Consider the following 19,777-nt stretch of genomic DNA (forward strand, 5'->3'; position numbering starts at 1 on the left):
TAAGAATACTCATTCCTTGACTTAACTGTCTTGTGCAGCTTATTTTGTTGATCATGTTCAAACTTTTAAACATGGGAGGACAAGTTATTAAATCTATATTTAAAAAAAAACAGCATGTGCGATCCTTAGTTTTATAAATAAGGGCATACAGTAAATAAAAGGAAGAACTTGCATTTATATAGCGCTTTTCACGACCTTCAGGCGTCCCAAATGAAGTACTTCTGAAGTGCAGTCACTGTTGACAGAAACAAAGAAGTAATGCTAAACTTGTACAAATGATTGGTTAGGTTGTAGCTAGAGTATTGCGGTCACTTTTAGACGCCTACTTTAGGAACGATGTCAAGATCATGGAGAGAGTGCAGAAGAGATTCACTTGGATTATACCATCTTAGGAGAGACTGGAGAAATTGCAGTTCTTTTCATTAGAAAAGAGAAAGTTATGAATAGATCTAATAGAGGTATTCAAAATTATGAAGGGTGTTGATAAAGTAAATAGGAAAAAAACTTTGCACTGGTCAGTGAGTCAGCAACTAGAGGGCATAAATTTAAAATCATGTCAAAAGAATGAAGGGAGAGGTTAGAAGATTTTGTATTATGCAGAGGGTTGTTAGGATTGGAAATGACCTACCAGAAACAGCAGTGGTAGAAGCAGAATCCATAATATAGTTTTTAACAGGGAAGAGGGTAAATGTTTGAAAAGGGTGGGGGAATGGGACAGTCGGCCTAGTTCTGTGTTGTAAAATTCTATGATTCTATTCTTTGAAAACTTTACTAAGAAACACATACGGGTGTGCTTTTGAAAAATAGATATTTTTTGTGGTGAATAGTTATCATAGAATGTCACTTAATTATTTTTATATTCAATGTCCTTCAATGCAAAACCCAGAATCCCATTTGCCTTTTTACGGTCCTTTTCACCTGAACTCCCACCTTGAATGATCTATGTTGCTGTATCCCTAGATCTCTTGTTCCTCCATTCTGTTAAGTGTTATCAAAGTAAGACATGTCAATCCTATGAATAAAACATTTCCACTTTTGCTATGCAGTGTCAGTATCAGTTTTGTTTTGGTCAGCTGGATGGCTAACCATGTTTAAGAATGTCCAAATTAAATTGCTGAAAAGTGCACACAGCTAGAATCTCTTTTCACTCTATTATGGAGTTGCTGTATTTTCCCTATAGTGACATAGCCCAAATTACCTAGATCCTAAATTTAGGCACAGGTTGGTAACAATCAAGGCTTTAAAAGACCTGTTGCACATATCCTTAAAATCTGTGGGTCTCTTAAAAAGCCCTCCCGCCTGCAGGTCTGCCAGAATCCTCCTCCCAGCAGTTTCAGTGGATGAGCTGGAGACTCAGGCCCTGAAATTAGCGTGGAGGTGGGATGGCAGCAGGGCTGGGGGGGGATTGATTGGGCGCATGGGTAACCCACCCAATAAAAAATGTCCGTTTTCCACGCAATCGGGGGTCAATTGGAGCGACTTAACATGGCTTCCGGGTTTGCCGTCCGAAAGCTGCGCAGCGGGCGGACTGTGCACGCGCATCATCAGCTGGAGGAGCTCTATTTAAAGGGGAAGTCCTCCAATGGCTGCTCCTGGAGCAAACAACCACACACTACAATGGAGCAGCACAGGGGAAAGGCTGCTCCAAGATTTAGCGATACCTCACTCCAGGTGCTACTGGATGGGGTGAGGAGGAGGAGGGATGTCTTCTACCCGGCGGACGGGAGGAAGTGGCCTGCCTCTGCCACCAAGAAGGCCTGGCTCGAGGTGGCAGAGGAGGTCACCAGCGGCAGCAACATCTCCCGCACCTGGGTCCAGTGCAGGAAGGGCTTCAATGACCTAACCAGGTCAGCCAAAGTGAGTATACTTATTGATTCTCCTATATTCCGTCTTCCACATCACCACCCCACCCCCAACTCATTCTTCACTGCCAACACTAGTCTATCACATCACTCCCCACACCCACTTAAGGCTCATCCTCAACTTACTTGCACTTCTTCACCTCCCCATTACTCACCCCACCACTACACTCAACCCAATCCTCATACAATGTCATGGCTCTGTCTCATACTCACCCTCTGATGCATCTCTTTCACGGTCAGCCGCACCCAAGCCAATGCATTCATCGGTTGGTCCCGTCACCATCACTCACTCACGCGTCTGTACTTTCTCCCCTTACAGGAGAAGAAAGCTCAGAATGCACGGGAGAGGGCGAGGACCAGAGGGGGGCCGCAACAAATCGTCATCCTTACAGACGCAGAGCAGGAGGCGCTGGAGCTCAGCAGAACCCTCGAGTGCCTGTCATTCGGGGACGCTGAGACTGGCACCCAACAAACGGCTGATGACAGAACTTTAAAATTCACCACACACAATATGAATTGATGTCAACATGCCTCGCCATCTTCAGCACCTCAGTGTGCTCATTGCAACATGACACATCTGTGATCATGCTTAATACTGCCTTCTGTTCTCTTACAGGGCCTTCAGCTGTGACTGCTGTGACGGCAGAGGGCGATTCCTCAGAGCACCTGCCGGCCTCTGAGGGTGCACCGTCACATCTGAGTGAGCCATCCACCAGCGCAGCTACTCACACCTCGGTGGGTCCTAGTCCTCAGTTAGTTGGGTTCGCACATGGTGAGTTACCACACATGTGAGCACGAGCAGACACTGGTGGCAGGGGCAGCTGTGGAGAGTCTGCATCGGTGGGAGCACTCCTCTCCAGGCTCTGCTCAGCTGGACACAGATGCTGAACCCTGGGGCCATCCTTTAAAAGGAGAATGATTGAGGGACAGCAGCACATTTGCGAGGTGCTGGAATAGGTGCCATGCACACTCTCCACGATAGCACAGAGGATGGAGGATTCCAACTCCGGCATGAGTGGAACGGCGGCACAGGTCCGGGAGGGAATCTCTGAGATACTGTCACAGGGACATGAACAACTCCCTGAGATACTGTCACAGGGACGTGAGGGCATCTCTGAAATAATGTCACAAGGATATGAGGGCATCTCTAAGATAGTGTCACAGGTAAGTGCGGGAATGTCTGCGATGGAGGGAAGGCTAGCCTCCACTGAGCTTCAAGCACGGCTCACAAATGAATCCATTCAGGGCCTGACAACGGCCATTCGGACTCACAGTGAACAACATTCTGCCACCTTATACAGGCAGGCAGATACACTAGCACTGGCCTTACAAGGCTTCACACATGTCCTCCAAACTGTGGTCCAGCAGAGTGGTAGGAGGAGGGATGATGGCAAAAGGAGACATGGAAGTGGGGACGCCACTCAACATGCTCCCACGTCTCACCCAGTACCCACAATACTGCCTCCTCTCCAGGTGGCCGAGTCTGCCCCTGCACAGGTGCAGGTGGAGAAGTCTTTGGAGGGGCCCTCACGGGCACCAAAATCCAGAGGGCGTGGGCCCAAAGCATCTAATCGGTCAGGGCATGAACAAGAGAAACCTACCACTACCTCTGCTGCAGCCACAGGCAATGCACCACGTAGAAGTAGTCGGAAACGAAAGGCAAAGGTTTTATAAGCACGAAGGGTGTGCACAAGAGTGTTTGACGGTTGGTCATGTTTTTTATTTATATTTGCTTTTTGTTTAATGTGAGTTTAACATTATTATTGTCACCACTACTGCCACGTCTTGGCCATTCTTGACTGGCTTCTGTAATAAGGCCCTTTCATGAGGTTCACCATGAACGCCGACACTTGATGCCACCCATTGGGTCACTTTACAGTGGGTGTGTGTGTAGTTGCAGGACTGTTTTGTGCAGGGAGGGGTGGGGGGGGATTGCTGGTGTGGGCGCTGCTCTATCCAGGTGGTGTGAGGACTGGACTCTTCACACTGTCTGATGTTAGGAGAACGGTTCACATATCAGTGACTCCCTGGCTTCATGAACAGCCAAGTGAGCCGCTGCTCTGCCCATGGGTTGCTCCTCCTCCTCAATGTGGGTGGCAGATATGGATGGGGCCTCCTCAAGTGGCACCTCTCTCTGTTGTGCCATGTTGTGCAAGGCACAACACACGACTATAATGCGTCCCACTCTGTCTGGTGCGTATTGAAGCACTCCCGCAGAACGATCAAGGCACCTAAAGCATGCTCAATTGTAGACCTTGTGGCGATATGGCTGTCGTTATATCGACGCTGTTGCTCGGTGATGGGGTTCTTCAGAGGTGTCATGAGCCACGTGTGCAAGGGGTATCCCTTGTCCCCGAGGAGCCAGCCCTTAAGGGTGCTCGGTGCGTGGAAGAGGGGCGGGATGTTGGATTCCCGGAGGATGAAGGAATCGTGGCAGCTGCCAGGGAATCTGGCGCACACATGAAGGAATCTTTTGCGGTGGTCACAAACTGAGTGTTGATGGAGTGATACCACTTCCTGTTGATGAACAGTCCTGGCTCGTGTGGAGGTGCTCGTATTGCTATATGGGTGCAATCGATTATACCCTGCATCCGTGGGAAGTCAGCCATAGAGTGGAATCCCACTGCTCTCTCCGTCTGGCTGAGGTCGTCCATGGGGAAGCTGATGTAGTGCGAGGCCCTGCGAAACAAGCCGTTGGTGACCTGCCTTATGCTGTGTGTAGGCGACTGAGAGACCCTGGCGATGTCACCGGTGGCACTCTGGAATGATCCAGAGGTGAAGAAGTTGAGGGCAGTGGTGACTTTGATAGTGATGGGTAAGGAGATGCTGCTCGGCCCAGCCGGGAGCAGCTCGGCATGAAGGAGGCTGCAGATGTCTGCGACTACCTGGCGACTGACTCTGAGCCTCTGTATGCAATGCTCCTCAGAGAGGTCCAGGAAGCCTTGGTCTGTAGAACCTGTGGCGAGGGTAGTGCCTCCTGCGACTTCACTCTCTCTTGTTGCCCTCTGTGCTCTTGTGCAGGTGCCTGTGGCGCAGCACTGTGTTGTGGAGCTCCACATGGCGGAGGTGGACGCCATGCCTGGCGAGGCTGGTGATGTTGCTCGTCCTTGGATGTAGTGGTGAATGCAGCCATGGCTCCCCCCATCCCTACGGTGTGAGTTTGAGGGGGTCCGCAAAGTAGTTAAATATGTTTGAACAGCAGAGTTTTGGGTGGAAAGTAAGAATTTTGAGGGAAAACACAAAGATCTTGCCGCCAAAACTTTGTCTGAAGTGACAGAGTGCCTTGCTGCAATAAATGACGTTTTCTCCCCATCTGTCAAATAAGCATTTGCATCTCCAACTGGCTGCTGACTGAAACACATCCGTTGCAACATGGAATGTTTCCCACTGCATGGGAAACACGCTGAGGATGCTTCAAAATCGCACTCCTGCCAAAACGTGGAGACAATTAAGTACTTCAAGTACTTCAACTAGCTCAACAACTATGCAAAGTATCATCCTGCCGGTTTTAACTGCCGGTGGGACTTCCACATTGGGGAGGCGCGCGCACACCCAGGCGTGTCAATGGGGAACCCGGAAGTCTGCGAGTTGGAGCCGGGCTCTGAACCCGCTCGGGACTGCAGCGATTTTCGGAGCCCCCCCGCCACTTCACCCGAAAATCGAGCCCTCAGTGTCAAGAACACCCGTGGGGCAGCGTATGGTATGGCACCCTTCCTACCCCCTTTTGCATAGGTTAATGGAGTTCCCATCTGCTTCGGGTGGAAGCTTCAGCCGCCTACCCCAGACCCGACCAGAAGATAGAGCGGGGCCTAAAACCAGTGGGAATCTGATGGAAATGAATACCGCCAGATTTCCCAACTCTACTGCACTGCTTGCGCTCCAAATTGGGGCACTAAGAAGAAGTAAGTGAGACCCTTTATCTATGCTCCTGGAGTTAACCCTGTAGGATTTAGACACAGCAAGTAGCTTCACTACAGAGCACTCAATATATTTGTTTATCTTAAGCTATCTGCAGTATGGCACCATATTATTTTTAGGGGTTTCATCCTTGGTCTGTGTTGAGTTTGCTGATCTCAGCTGGAGTGGTGAGGGTGGTGAGTTGGCCTTAGCATTTCTGGACTAGGGAATAGAAAAATCAGCCAGAGTTCCCACTCTTGATCGGTATCCAGTTATCCTTATTGGGGAGTTTTCATGTGTGGGCATTAGTTGAGGACAGGTTTGGATGTGCTATGATGCCTACACATAGATGAATACTCTGATGAGATTCACACATGAAGAATAGTCACCTAGGCAAGGTGCTAGTGGGCAACCAGTATTCATGGATCATACCCTATCAGCTGCCAGCACCTTCCTTCATGTTGTCATGAACTGTAGTGTATTATTTCATGCCAAATTTGGTAGATTTCAGTTCATCAAAATGGTAACTTTACTGCAGGCAATTTCATGCAACAAGAATTATTTAGTGGGTACAACAGAAAACCAGCCAATCACGACACATCTGGAATAATGCTCCCTTCACATTTTTAAGCAGCAAACAAGCCACTAACCTGGCATAAAGGACAAGCATTTTGTTAATTCAGTCGTAGAGTTTACAACATTTTACGGTAGTGGCATCCAATTCAAAAAGCATACCATGAAGATCTTTGTGGAGCACGTCATGAAGAAACAGGAGGACCTTTTTGGTCAGGCAGGGCAGCTCAGAAACACGGTCCGTCAATAAAAAGCTATCAATATGGCACGGAATTCAAGCTCATCTAATCTGAGAAGATGAAAGGAGGTCTGGCAGCGGTTTCATGAACTGAAAAAGAGCAACAAGGAAAGACCATAACATCACTTTAAAGTAGCAGCAATGTATAGAGTTGATCTTAAATGGTGGTTGTTTTATTGGTATTTTCAAAAAATGTTGTACTTACAGAAATTATTGAATTTTCTTGTACAAAATCACCCTCCCCTAATATGAAAATGAAGGAAATATATGAAGATTAATGTAAATGGTGGTTGTTTCATTGATATCTTCAAAAATGCTGTACTAATATTCGGTTGCCTGCCCTCTCTGGTAGTCATAAACGATTCCATAGCACTATTTAAAGAAAGAAAAAGGATTTTCATTTATGTATTCTAGATGCCCTCTCTTCAACTAGTCTGAACATATGAACTGTAGGCTTAGGATCCACAAAGTTTGCTAAGTGAAGATTGTGGTTTGCAAATGTGTCTCATTGACCACAGGCCTCTCTGTAAGGGTTCTGCAGAGGTGTCACCAACCACATAACCTATATTTCCCAGGAGTCAACCATTCATCATTTCTTCTCTTTCAAAGGCAGTGGCATTTAATTGATTCAGTAGGATTTGCTTGAAGTGTTAAAGTCATTTCGAAGAGGGTGGGATTATTTAAAATAGATCACCAGTATGCCATGTTCTTTTCAATTACACCATTTTGTAAGGGGTGATTTTAACCCTGACAGTGGGCAGTTAAAATCAACCAGGTGAATTACCCACTGATCTCCCACCTGGATCCTGCCATCTTGAATTTTAACCTGTTCTTCTGTGCAGGCGGCAAAGGCACCGGCTTGAAGGTGGCGGGGTGCTTCTTTAAATATGCAGATCAGGGTCTGATGACATCATGAGGCCCTAACTGCAGGTTTAACTCTGGCCTGAGCGGGGAAGCCATTGAGGCTATTCCACCAGGTGAAGAAATGGATCCGGGACCAGAAAAGGCCATTTAGTGGAATGGCAGAGCTCCTCTGGGCCCCGCAAGGAAAGTTTAGGTCTCTGCTGTCCCAGGTTACCCCCCCCCACTGAGATCCTCCCTCCGCATGTCTTACCTTCTTGTCAGCGAGCCTTCCTTTGGTGCCAGCCAAAAGCCTCAGGCTGCTCAAACTTATGCTCCACTCCCGCCCACCAGCCAGCTACCATTTTCCATCTGTTTTGGGCAGGCAGCTGACTGGCGGCATGCAGATGAGGCCCAGAGTTAAAATCGCCTGAGTCTGCCGGGCAGTTTTGGTGCTCGCCGCGCACTGCCCCCCGCCCCCCGCCTCCCCCCCCACCCCGACCAAATCCCGCTCCCAGTTAAAACTTCCCCAATAGAGTTTAAATGGTACAGCTTTTACGCTGATGGTCTTCATTGTGATTTCAACACAGTGGAGATAAATGGAGAAGGAAGAATATATATTTAGAGCTTAAAAGGAATAAGAGGGGAAAATTCAGAAGGGGACTATTCAGAGCAGTAAGACAATAAAAGGTTGCAACACACTGGTGGTTAGATGTGAGCGAGGAATCAGACAACAAGCTTTTCTTTGTGTACTGTAAAGAGTGTCAGAGTCTTCCCCAGATGTGATATTGGATAGAGTTGAGCTTTATAAAGAGTTTAGAACTGTTAAGAACAGTGTTTAACAGTGTTACAAGTTTAAGGTCTGCCTTAGATAAACACTTGAGTACAGTAGTATGGGTCACTTCTACAACCGGTCTGAATATCTTACATTCAGGAGTGCGCCCATACTACTCAATATCTAATTGTACGATAGCGTAACCCAAGGGTGTAACAATAGGACCGCCTTGTGATTTAAACTGGATATTGTGTCTCTGGCATATGCCTTGCCATGCACTTCTACAATCTTTTCAAAGGCGGACTGAGAAACACTTGTTGAATTGAGCCCAGGTACAAATCGTTTATCTGCTTTATTTCACAGACAACAAGTGAACATACAAAGTAACAGTCAAAGCAAATTCCACTTGCATAACTCAATCTCACTTCTCTCCCTGAAAAATGGAAAAAATAATAAAATACATGCCCTATCCCTTCCATAGAAGCACTTACTTGTTTGTGGCATGCCTTACTATCCAGAGAACTTCTAATTGCAAGACCTGATCTCCTGAATTTTTAGCTTTCAGCTCCAGTCCTTGTTCAAAATCTGATTAACCCGACCATTAGTTTTCATTTACTCTTTTTTTAATTCGTTCATGGGATGTGGGCGTCGCTGGCCCATCCCTAATTGCCCTTGAGAAGGTGATGGTGAGCCGCCTTCTTGAACCGCTGCAGTCCGTGTGGTGAAGGTTGTCACACAGTGCTGTTAGGAAGGGAGTTCTAGGATTTTGACCCAGCAACAATGAAGGAACGGCGATATATTTCCAAGTCGGGATGGTGTGTGACTTGGACAGGAACATGCAGGTGGTGTTGTTCCCATGTGCCTGCTGCTCTTGTCCTTCTAGGTGGTAGAGGTCGTAGGTTTGGGAGGTGCTGTCGAAGAAGCCTTGGCGAGTTGCTGCAGTGCATCCTGTGGATGGTACACACTGCAGCCACAGTGCGCCGGTGGTGAAGGGAGTGAATGTTTAGGGTGGTGGATGGGGTGCCAATCAAGTGGGCTGCTTTGTCCTGGATGGTGTTAAGCTTTTTGCGTGTTGTTGGAGCTGCACTCATCCAGGCAGGTGGAGAGTATTCCATCACACTCCTGACTTGTGCCATGTAGATGGTGGAAAGGCTTTGGGGAGTCAGGAGGTGAGTCACTCGCCGCAGAATACCCAGCCTCTGACCTGCTCCTGTAGCCACAGTATTTATATGGCTGGTCCAGTTAAGTTTCTGGTCAATGGTGACCCCCAGGATGTTGATGGTGGGGGATTCGGCGATGAATGCCGTTGAATGTCAAGGGGAGGTGGTTAGACTCTCTCTTATTGGAGATGGTCATTGCCTGGCACTTGTCTGGCGCGAATGTTACTTGCCACTTATGAGCCCAAGCTTGGATGTTGTCCAGGTCTTGCTGCATGCGGGCTTGGACTGCTTCATATTTGAGAGGTTGCGAATGGAACTGAACATTGTGCAATCATCAGCGAACATCCCCATTTCTGACCTTATGATGGAGGGAAGGTCATTGATGAAGCAGCTGAAGATGGTTGGGCCTAGGACACTGCCCTGAGGAACTCCTGCAGCAATGTCCTGGGGCTGAGATGATTGGCCTCCAACAACCACTACCATCTTCCTTGGTGCTAGGTATGATTCCAACCCCTGGAGAGTTTTCCCCCTGATTCCCATTGACTTCAATTTTACAAGGGCTCTTGGTGCCGCACTTGGTCAAATGTTGCCTTGATGTCAAGGGCAGTCACTCTCACCTCACCTCTGGAATTCAGCTCTTTTGTCCATGTTTGGTCCAAGTCTGTAATGAGGTCTGGGACTGAGTGGTCCTGGCGGAACCCAAACTGAGTATCGGTGAGCAGGTTACTGGTGAGTAAGTGCCGCTTAATAGCACTGTCGACAACAACTTCCATCACTTTGCTGATGATTAAGAGTAGACTGATGGGGCGTTAATTGGCCGGATTGGATTTGTCCTGCTTTTTGTGGACAGGACATACCTGGGCAATTTTCCACATTATCGGGTAGATGCCAGTGTTGTAGCTCTACTGGAACAAGTTGGCTAGAGGCGCAGCTAGTTTTGGAGCACAAGTCTTCAGCACTACAGCCGGGATGTTGTCCTCTTCTGTTAATTGTGACCCCAGGAAGCAGAGGGGCAGTGACTCTGACATCTTCCTGTGCAGGGATTCACCAGCAGGCCAATTAACCCCCTCTCCTAGGAGTATATTCTCTGCTATGGATAGAATCATCCTCACCACAATGGGTGTGAATATTGCTACAATGTGATGACTAATTGCTTAAATGTGCCTGCTCATCCTGGATAATGGGCCTGGGATGAAACAATAAATCCTCATTGCTTCAGTTTAAAATAGACAGTGAGTTGTGGCACCCCGCACACTGGTTCGGCTGGCTTTAATGCATGTTCTTCAAAGTCTACAGCCTATGGCTTTTCTATTTAAGAACATAAGAACATAAGAAATAGGAGCAGGAGTAGGCCAATCGGCCCCTCGAGCCTGCTCCGCCATTCAATAAGATCATGGCTGATCTGATCCTAACCTCAAATCTAAATTCATGTCCAATTTCCTGCCCGCTCCCCGGAACCCCTAATTCCCTTTACTTCTAGGAAACTGTCTATTTCTGTTTTAAATTTATTTAATGATGTAGCTTCCACAGGCAGCAAATTCCACAGACCCACCACCCTCTGAGTGAAGAAGTTTCTCCTCATCTCAGTTTTGAAAGAGCAGCCCCTTATTCTAAGATTATGCCCCCTAGTTCTAGTTTCACCCATCCTTGGGAACATCCTTACCGCATCCACACAATCAAGCCCCTTCACAATCTTATATGTTTCAATAAGATCGCCTCTCATTCATCTGAACTCCAATGAGTAGAGTCCCAATCTACTCAACCTCTCCTCATATGTCCGCCCCCTCATCCCCGGGATTAACCGAGTGAACCTTCTTTGTACTGCCTCGAGACCAAGTATGTCTTTTCTTAAGTATGGACACCAAAACTGTATGCAGTATTCCAGGTGCGGTCTCACCAATACCTTATATAACTGCAGCAATACCTCCCTGTTTTTATATTCTATCCCCCTAGCAATAAAAGCCAACATTCCGTTGGCCTTCTTGATCACCTGCTGCACCTGCATCTAACTTTTTGATTTTCTTGCACCAGGACCCCCAGATCCCTTTGTACTGCAGTACTTTCCAGTTTCTCACCATTAAGATAATAACTTGCTCTCTGATTTTTCCTGCCAAAGTGCATAACCTCACATTTTCCAATATTGTATTGCATCTGCCAAATCTCCGCCCACTCACCCAGCCTGTCTATATCCCCCTGTAGGTTTTTTATGTCCTCCTCACTCTCCACTTTCCCTCCAACCTTTGTATCATCTGGAAACTTTGATATGTTACACTCGGTCCCCTCCTCCAAATCGTTAATATAGATTGTAAAGAGTTGGGGACCCAGCACCGACCCCTGCGGAACACCACTGGCTACTGGTTGCCAGTCCGAGAATGAACCATTTATCCCAACTCTCTGCTTCCTGTTAGATAACCAATCCTCCACCCATGCCAGAATATTACCCCCAATCCAGTGATTCTTTATCTTGAGCAATAATATTTTATGTGGCACCTTGTTGAATGCCTTCTGGAAGTCTAAATACACTACGTCCACTGGTTCCCCTTTATCCACCCTGTACATTATGTCCTCAAAGAACTCAAGCAAATTTTTCAGACATGACTTCCCCTTCGTAAAGCCATGCTGACTTTGTCCTGTTAAATTATGTTTATCCAAATGTTCCGCTACTGTCTCCTTAATAATAGACTCCAAAATTTTACCCACCACAGATGTTAGGCTAACTGGTCTATAATTTCCAGCCTTCTGCCTACTACCCTTTTTAAATAAGGGTGTTACATTAGCAGTTTTCCAATCTGCTGGGACCTTTGCTGAGTCCAGAGAATTTTGGAAAATTATTACCAAAGCATCCACAATCCCTACTGCCACTTCCCTCAAGACCCTAGGATGTAAGCCATCAGGTCCAGGGGATTTATCCGCCTTGAGTCCCATTAATTTACTGAGTACCAATTCCTTAGTGATTTTAATCGTATTTAGCTCCTCCCCCCCCCTAGAGCCCCCTGTTTGTCCAGTGTTGGGATATTCTTAGTGTCCTCTACCGTAAAGACTGAAACAAAATATTTGTTCAGCATTTTTGCCATCTCCGTGTTTCCCACCATTAATTTCCCGGTCTCATCCTCTAAGGGACCTACGTTTGCCTTAGCCACCCTTTTTCTTTTTATATAACTATAGAAACTCTTGCTATCTGTTTTTATATTTTTTGCTAATTTATTTTCATAATCTATCTTCCCTTTCTTAATCAATCCTTTAGTTACTTTTTGCTGTCTTTTGAAGACTTCCCAATCTTCTATCCTCCCACTAAGTTTGGCTACCTTATATGTCCTTGTTTTTAGTCGGATACTATCCTTAATTTCTTTCCTTCGCCACGGATGGCTGTCATTTCTTTTACACCCTTTTTTCCTCAGTGGAATATATATTCTTTGAAAGTTGTAAAATAACTCCTTGAATGAACACCACTGCTCATGTACCGTCTTACCCTTTAATCTATTTTCCCAGTCCACTTTAATCAATTCCGCTCTCATACCATCATAGTCTCCTTTATTCAAGCTCAGTACGCTTGTTTGAGAACCAACCTTCTCACCCTCTAATTGTATATGGAATGTAACCATGTTATGGTCACTCATTTCAAGAGGATCCTTAACTAGGACATTATTAATTAATCCTGGCTCATTACACAGGACCAGGTCCAAGGTTGCTTGCCCCCTTGTAGGATCCGTTACATACTGCTCAAGAAATCCATCCCTAATACACTGAATAAACTCTTCCTCAAGGCTGCCCTGCCCAATTTGATTTATCCAGTTAATATGATAGTTAAAATCCCCCATAATTATAGCTGTTCCCTTATTACATGCCCTGACTATTTCCTGATTAATACTTCTTCCAGCAGATTGCAACTATTAGGAGGCCTATATGCTACGCCCACTAGTGTTTTTTTCCCCTTATTATTCCTTATCTCTACCCAAACTGTTTCATTATCCTGATCCTTTGTCCCAATATCATTTCTCTGTATTACAGTGATTCCTTCCCTTATTAACATAGCCACCCCACCTCCCCTTCCTTCCTGCCTGTCCTTCCTGATTGTTAAATACCCTGGCATATTTAATTCCCAGTCGTTGTCACCCTGCAGCCATGTTTCTGTAATGGCCACAAGATCATACCCGTACGTAGTTATTTGTGCCGTTAACTCGTCCATTTTGTTACGAATGCTACGTGCATTCAGATAAAGAACTTTCAAATATATTTTGTGACACTTAGTTCCTGGTTTTTCCTTTTTTAACACTTCCTGACACGCTTTCCTCTGTCTCCCTGCTCAGGTTCCCAACCCCCTGCCACAGCTTTGATGCTGGGTTAATCGCCTTACGCTTTCTAGTTTTTATTTTATCTGTCGTGCCTAGAGTACACTTTCTTTCCGCTGCTCTACGCTTTTCCCTCTCACTTGTTCTTGAACAACTGTTTGTACTATTTGTATGGTAGATTTCCCCTGGGTCTTCCCCTCCCTTGCTGCTCTCAATTTTATTCCCTTCTGACTCCCCGCTCAGGTTCCCATCCCCCTGCCACTCTAGTTTAAACCTTCCCCAACAGCACTAGCCAACAGCACTAGCAAACACCCCCGCGAGGACATTGGTCCCGGTCCTTCTCGGGTGTAACCCGTCACGCTTGTACAGGTCCCACCTTCCCCAGAACCAGTCCCAATGTCCCAGGAATCTAAATCCCTCCCTCCTACACCATCCCTGCAGCCATGCATTCATCCTGTCTATTCTCCTGTTCCTATACTCACTAGCACGTGGCACCGGTAGTAATCCTGAGATCACTACCTTTTGAAGTCCTGCTTTTTAATTTATATCATAGAAGTTACAACATGGAAACAGGCCCTTCGGCCCAACATGTCCATGTCGCCCAGTTTATACCACTAAGCTAGTCCCAATTGCCTGCACTTGGCCCATATCCCTCGATACCCATCTTCCCCATGTAACTGTCCAAATGCTTTTTAAAAGACAAAATTGTACCCGCCTCTACTACTGCCTCTGGCAGCTCGTTCCAGACACTCACCACCCTTTGAGTGAAAAAATTGCCCCTCTGGATCCTTTTGTATCTCTCCCCTCTCACCTTAAATCTGTGCCCCCTCGTTATAGACTCCCCTACCTTTGGGAAAAGATTTTGACTATCGACCTTATCTATGCCCCTCATTATTTTATAGACTTCTATAAGATCACCCCTTAACCTCCTACTCTCCAGGGAATAAAGTCCCAGTCTGTCTAACCTCTCCCTGTAAGTCAAACCATCAAGTCCCGGTAGCATCCTAGTAAATCTTTTCTGCACTCTTTCTAGTTTAATAATATCCTTTCTATAATAGGGTGACCAGAACTGTACACAGTACTCCAAGTGTGGCCTCACCAATGCCCTGTACAACTTCAACAAGACATCCCAACTCCTGCATTCAATGTTCTGACCAATGAAACCAAGCATGCTGAATGCCTTCTTCACCACCCTATCCACCTGTGACTCCACTTTCAAGGAGCTATGAATCTGTACTCCTAGATCTCTTTGTTCTATAACTCTCCCCAACGCCCTACCATTAACGGAGTAGGTCCTGGCCCGATTCGATCTACCAAAATGCAGCACCTCACATTTATCTAAATTAAACTCCATCTGTCATTCATCGGCCCACTGGCCCAATTTATCAAGATCCCGTTGCAATCCTAGATAACCTTCTTCACTGTCCACAATGCCACCAATCTTGGTGTCATCTGCAAACTTACTAACCATGCCTCCTAAATTCTCATCCAAATCATTAATATAAATAACAAATAACAGCGGACCCAGCACCGATCCCTGAGGCACACCGCTGGACACAGGCATCCAGTTTGAAAAACAACCCTCGACAACCACCCTCTGTCTTCTGTCGTCAAGCCAATTTTGTATCCAATTGGCTACCTCACCTTGGATCCCATGAGATTTAACCTTATGTAACAACCTACCATGCGGTACCTTGTCAAATGCTTTGCTGAAGTCCATGTAGACCACGTCTACTGCACAGCCCTCATCTATCTTCTTGGTTACCCCTTCAAAAAACTCAATCAAATTCGTGAGACATGATTTTCCTCTCACAAAACCATGCTGACTGTTCCTAATTAGTCCCTGCCTCTCCAAATGCCTGTAGATTCTGTCCCTCAGAATACCCTCTAACAACTTACCCACTACAGATGTCAGGCTCACTGGTCTGTAGTTCCCAGGCTTTTCCCTGCCGCCCTTCTTAAACAAAGGCACAACATTTGCTACCCTCCAATCTTCAGGCACCTCACCTGTAGCGGTGGATGATTCAAATATCTCTGCTAGGGGACCCGCAATTTCCTCCCTAACCTCCCATAACGTCCTGGGATACATTTCATCAGGTCCCGGAGATTTATCTACCTTGATGCGCGTTAAGACTTCCAGCACCTCCCTCTCTGTAATATGTACACTCCTCAAGACATCACTATTTATTTCCCCAAGTTCCCTAACATCCATGCCTTTCTCAACCGTAAATACCGATGTGAAATATTCATTCAGGATCTCACCCATCTCTTGTGGTTCCGCACATAGATGACCTTGTTGATCCTTAAGAGGCCCTACTCTCTCCCTAGTTACCCTTTTGCCCTTTATGTATTTGTAGAAGCTCTTTGGATTCACCTTTGCCTGATCTGCCAAAGCAATCTCATATCCCCTTTTTGCCCTCCTGATTTCTCTCTTAACTCTACTCCGGCAATCTCTATACTCTTCAAGGGATCCACTTGATCCCAGCTGCCTATGCATGTCATATGCCTCCTTCTTATTTTTGACTAGTGCCTCAATCTCCCGAGTCATCCAAGGTTCCCTACTTCTACCAGCCTTGCCCTTCACTTTATAAGGAATGTGCTTACACTGAACCCTGGTTAACACACTTTTGAAAGCCTCCCACTTACCAGACGTCCCTTTGCCTGCCAACAGACTCTCCCAATCAACTTCTGAAAGTTCCTGTCTAATACCATCAAAATTGGCCTTTCCCCAATTTAGAATTTTAACTTTTGGGCCAGACCTATCCTTCTCCATAGCTATCTTAAAACTAATGGAATTATGATCACTGGTCCCAAAGTGATCCCTCACTAACACTTCTGTCACCTGCCCTTCCTTATTTCCCAAGAGGAGGTCAAGTTTTGCCCCCTCTCTAGTCGGGCCATCCACATACTGAATGAGAAATTCCTCCTGAATACACTCAACAAATTTCTCTCCATCCAAGCCCCTAATGCTATGGCTGTCCCAGTCAATGTTGGGAAAGTTAAAGTCCCCTACTATTACCACCCTATTTTTCTTGCAGCTGTCTGTAATCTCCTTACATATTTGCTCCTCAATTTCCCGTTGACTATTTGGGGGTCTGTAGTACAATCCTATCAAAGTGATCTCTCCCTTCTTATTTTTCAGTTCTACCCATATGGACTCAGTGGGCGAACCCTCGGATATATCCCCTCTCACTACTGCCGTGATGTTCTCCCTAATCAAGAACGCAACTCCCCCTCCTCTCTTACCTCCTGCTCTATCTTTCCTATAGCATCTGTACCCTGGAACATTGAGCTGCCAGTCCTGCCCCTCCCTTATCCATGTTTCAGTAATAGCTATAACATCCCAGTCCCATGTACCCATCCATGCCCTGAGTTCATCTGCCTTGCCCATCAGACTTCTTGCATTGAAATAAATGCAGTTTAATCTAGTCTTCCCTTGGTCTTTGCCCTGCTTTCTCAGACCATCTGTCCGGTCATGTTCTGTACACTCTCCCTTACTGCCTTTTGTTTCTGTCACCACTTTATTTCCCACTGACTTCCTGCATCGGTTCCCATCCCCCTGCCACATTAGTTTAAACCCTCCCCAACAGCACTAGCAAACACTCCCCCTAGGACATTGGTTCCAGTCCTGCCCAGATGCAGACCGTCCAATTTGTACTGGTCCCACCTCCCCCAGAACCGGTTCCAATGGCCCAGGAATTTGAATCCCTCCCTCTTGCACCATCTCTCAAGCCACGTATTCATCTTAGCTATCCTGTCATTCCTACTCTGACTAGCCCGTGGCACTGGTAGCAATCCTGAGATTACTACCTTTGAGGTCCTACTCTTTAGTTTAACTCCTAACTCCCTAAATTCAGCTTGTAGGACCTCATCCTGTTTTTTACCTATATCGTTGGTGCCTGTATGCACCACGACAACTGGCTGTTCACCCTCCCCCTCCAGAATGTCCTGCAGCCGCTCCGAGACATCCTTGACCCTTGCACCAGGGAGGCAACATACCATCCTGGAGTCTCGGTTGCGTCCGCAGAAACGCCTATCTCCTAACTCCTTAAATTCGCCTTGCAGGACCTCATCCCTTTTTTTAACCTATGTCCTGTGCAAATTCACTAGTTTCCCAGGGACAAAGCAGAATCCTTAAGCAGAACTCAATCTCAAAATCCTTTCCTTGAAGAAAAAAATTATCATAAATCTCAAAATGCAGCTTTAGCATTGGAGAACATGTGAGAGTTCCACTTGACTTCAGAGGAGATACTGAGGCCAAGGATGAACTTGCGTTTATTTAGAATCTTTCACATCCTCAGGACATCCCAAAAGACTTCACAGCCAATGAATTAATTTTGAAGTGTGCACGGTGTTGTTATGTCAGCAAACATGGCAACTAATTTGTGCACAAGATCTCACAAGTAGCAAATGAGATGAATAACGAGTTAATGAGGAGAACTCCCTGCTTTTCTTCAAATAGTGCCATGGAATCTTTTGCATTCACCTGAATAGGCAGATGGAGCCTCCATTTGGTGTCTCATCCAAAAGATGGCACCTCTGACAATGCAGCACTCCCTCAGTACTGTACTGAAGTGTTAGTCTAGCTTACGTGCTCAAAATCCTGGCTCGGGGCTTGAACCCACAACTTTCTGACAATAGATGAAGAAGGACTAATTGTGGAGCCATTAAGGGTAAGAAGTGGTAGCTGTTGATTAGCTTTGCAAGAAACATGAAGAACCTGTGGGGGTCATTTTCAACTTTGACCCCTGGGTGATAATGTGGCAGAGCAGATCGCTCACCCGTTAAAGAACACATCTGATTTTCATCCCGATCTATAAAGGACAGCCAATCTACCCTAAAGCATTACCACCCAGGTGGTAAAGTAGAAAATTATCCCTATGTCTTTGAAGAATTGTCACATTGAAGGACATGGAGTGGATAAAATGTAGTGAATCAGCTACTGCACTGTGAGACATCTAAAGGTTTGTGACTGAATTTGATTTATATAAAGCGGAATCATCAGCAAAAGAGTGGAAAGCATCATTGATATGAAGAAGGAACAGAATAGCAGAGAGAACAGGTCCCTGGGAAACTAGGGAATTAATGTAAAAGAGTCAGAGGATGAGCCATCAGTTAAAACGCATTGAGATCACATTGTGGATAGTGCGGAGTTAAATTGGACACTGTTACTATTGATGGCAATTTAGGCTTTTGTAAATTGTTACCACAATCATTTGTCCTCCATACCACTCAGCAGAATAACAAAAGGTGCTTTGAAATCTTAGAACAATAGTTTGGAGTGCTCATGGGGTCTGGAGGGGAGGGCCAGTGAGGATCACATTATCTTCAGGGAAGAGTTGGTTTAAAGTATTTTTGGCATGTTCAAATCCGCCTGAGTAGGTTAAACAAAAAGAAAAATCAACTGAAAAATAATCCGAATCTCCAGAAGTGATTATTTCTTGTTTTTTCCCCTCCAGGTCGGAACTCTCCCCCACTGTGATGGATTCCTATATCCTGATGACAGTAATCATCTTGGCGCCTAACGCTCTAATCAGCAAACTCATCCTCCCTTCAGAATTTCCCACACAGTGAGTCGGAGCTGGCGCTGAGAACGTGTCAACAGTGGAAAGGACCAGTGTCTCCTTATCTGCAAAGAAATGCTTCTCTGTTTGGAGCTGATGACAGTGAACAGAATGGCCTTTCTCCTGTCACATTTTTGTAATTAGAGGCTATATGGAACTGCTGCTGGCATTATTAAATTGTGAGACTGATAGTCCCGAGGACACAAGATTGGGCTTCAGGATCAGGAAATTAAGTCCTTGGCAGGAGGTCAAATCTTAAACATTTTCTGCACTTTGCAACAAGCAAATGTAGCGTTGCATAATAATCATAATTTTAAAAATTCCAGGAGTCTGCGGATTTTGTAGATTTTACCAATGTATAATTTGGTTGAGTTTGTAAAGTTCTTGAAAACAAAGTAATTATATTCATAGTCCTGCCATATACTGCTCATTCAGGGCACTGCCAGAGTTGATCAAATACAGTCAAAGTCCTAAATCTTTTAATTCCTGTTTATACCATATGGCTGGTGAATTTAGTACAGCAGAGCAAATTCTGTACAACAGGGTAAAGCCTTCATAATTCTTGGTGTCATATCAATA

The 19,777-nt window shown here is 45.9% G+C and overlaps 1 long non-coding RNA gene across 2 annotated transcripts in view; it reads left to right on the forward strand.

Annotated features, from left to right (window-relative positions):
• The window catches only part of LOC137342813 (uncharacterized), a 192,544-nt gene extending 173,023 nt beyond the window's left edge, over positions 1-19,521 (forward strand). For both annotated transcript variants that reach the window (XR_010967343.1, XR_010967344.1), the window contains exon 4: positions 19,094-19,521. This is a non-coding gene — a long non-coding RNA (uncharacterized lncRNA). The remainder of the gene's footprint in view (positions 1-19,093) is intronic.
• Positions 19,522-19,777: the final 256 nt, after the last annotated feature.

Source organism: Heptranchias perlo, chromosome 26 (assembly GCF_035084215.1).
Source record: "Heptranchias perlo isolate sHepPer1 chromosome 26, sHepPer1.hap1, whole genome shotgun sequence".
Classification (NCBI taxonomy): domain Eukaryota; kingdom Metazoa; phylum Chordata; class Chondrichthyes; order Hexanchiformes; family Hexanchidae; genus Heptranchias; species Heptranchias perlo.